The sequence below is a fragment of the Piliocolobus tephrosceles genome, unplaced genomic scaffold (genome assembly GCF_002776525.5).
Source record: "Piliocolobus tephrosceles isolate RC106 unplaced genomic scaffold, ASM277652v3 unscaffolded_12275, whole genome shotgun sequence".
Classification (NCBI taxonomy): domain Eukaryota; kingdom Metazoa; phylum Chordata; class Mammalia; order Primates; family Cercopithecidae; genus Piliocolobus; species Piliocolobus tephrosceles.
The window spans coordinates 7,321-9,438 of NW_022293505.1; the positions used below are offsets into that span (position 1 = coordinate 7,321).

At 34.5% G+C, this 2,118-nt stretch overlaps 1 non-coding gene across 1 annotated transcript; it reads right to left on the minus strand.

The window, feature by feature from the left end:
• Positions 1-1,662: 1,662 nt before the first annotated feature.
• Positions 1,663-1,826, minus strand: LOC111535003. The gene has a single exon (XR_002729279.1). It is a non-coding gene; the product is annotated as a U1 spliceosomal RNA (small nuclear RNA).
• Between the last annotated feature and the right edge of the window lie 292 nt (positions 1,827-2,118).

Sequence of the window (2,118 nt, forward strand, 5' to 3'; positions counted from 1 at the left end):
CTTTGAAGTGATTAACCTGGCTGGGTGCCATGGCTCACCACCTGTAATCCCAGCACTTTGAGAGGCTGAGGCAGGTGGATTGCAAGGTCAGAAGATCCAGACCACCCTGGATAATAAGGTGAACCCTGTCTCTACCAAAAATATATAATTAGCCAGGTGTGATAGCACATGCGTGTAATGCCAGCTACTTGGGAGGCTGAGGCAGGATAATTGCCTGAACATGGGGAAGTGAGAGTATTAGTGGGCCAAGTTTGGAACCATCACACTCCAGCCCTGGCAACAAGAATAAGACCCCGTCAGGAAAAAAAAAAAAAAAAAAAAAAAGGGGAAAGAAAGGAAGGAAGAAAGGGAGAGAGAGAGAGAAGAAAGGAGAGAGACAGAGAAACAGAGAGAGACAGAGAAAGAAAGAAAGACAGAAAGGAAGGAAGGAAGGAAAGAGGGGAAAGAAAGTAAGAGAGGGAATAAAAGGAAAGAAAAGAAAAGAGAAGAAAAGAAGAGAGAAAAAAAGAAAATTCCATTACACATGTTGTGGCTAATCTTCCCAGAATATTTTTAAAAATATTTGTTTTAACTTAGAAGTGCTCATAAATGGTTATTATTTGTATTTTTGGTCAGTATTTGTTTTCTTAGTAAACCATGTATTAAAGCCCATAAAACTGTTAATTTTTACTGCCTGTCTATTTTGAGAAAGACTAAATAAGTTACTTTATTCTCTTATTGAAATATCAAACATTTTTATGAACTAGGACAAGGCAGTACTTAATTCCAAAGAAAATATAACAAGGGCAAAATAAAACATGATCCTACCTGAAGTATTCTTCCTCTGATCCTCTTGCCAAACTGTCATAGATAATTTTTTTTTAAAGTTGCAGTCACAGCTAATGTTACAAAATATGTAAGAAAATAATAATTGAATACCATATAAGTAAAGATCAAAATTGGTTTGAAAAATAAAAATAAAACTTTATTTACTTATTTTACCTGTTGATACATAAAGCCCGTTGGATGATTATATAATGGAGCATCTTCTGTTGGAGAGGACTTATGCTCATCTAAGCCATTTTGGTCATCTGGCTGCAGATTATATCTATTTAAAAAGATTGACAATTTGATTATAAAAGTAACTTTATACCTTCTATTTAATTTTCTTCATTTAGAATACGCTTTTTATACATGCAGGAAAGCTGACATCTTTAACATCTTCACAACTCGTGCAAATGATTTGTTATTCTGGGAAAAATCTGAGTTATTTTAGCTACATAGCTTCTAGTCCATTTCACACAAATCATTTCCAAAAGGAAACTGATTTTCAAGACCAAGAAAACCAATGCTAACCATTTAGTAAAATAAATATTTTAAGGGCAATATTAATACATAAACGTGGGCTCATACATTTAAAAATTACTTCTCTATCTCCCAGATTTATCTGCTGCCCTTTGGGGTTTTCCCCCAGCCCCTTAGCTAGATAAAGTTCTCAAGCATTTGTAACTGTCATCCTAGCACTGCTTGATCTTTCTAAGAAATAGCCATTTGATGTCTTATTGTTTTCTACTGGAGGAGACCAATTTTTGAAGGCACCCTGAATTGTTTCAGTATATGGTCTTCTTTCAAGTTTCTATATTCACTAAATGAGTCAAATTTCTTTCTTGTCTTTTATTTTTCCACAGGAAAATGCAAATACAGTCCTTCACTTCCACAAATTATGCAGCTGCGTTTCCCCCGTTTGAGTAAACCGCAGGGGTCAGCACATCCAGACTTCAATAGATCTGCCTTGTCCTGGGAGAGCCACCATCGTGATCATGACATCTCCTCTGGCAGGGAAATATCCATTTTCTTTTTACGACTTCGATTTTCCTTAGAAAGAATAGTATAAATCTAGTGGATAGTACATTTAGACAAAACATTTTAAATTGGTTACAATGTATAGTTTAATAAATTAAACTACAACTATAAACGTGATAGAATTTTTTAAAAATTTCAGTATCAGCTTAAAATGTTAATTTCAGTCATCCATGATTACTCTCTTATAACAAATCTCTTAATTCTGACACAGGCTTCTACAAAATTGTGAGAAAAACACTATGGCAAACAATGAAACAACTACTAGATAAAGCTACC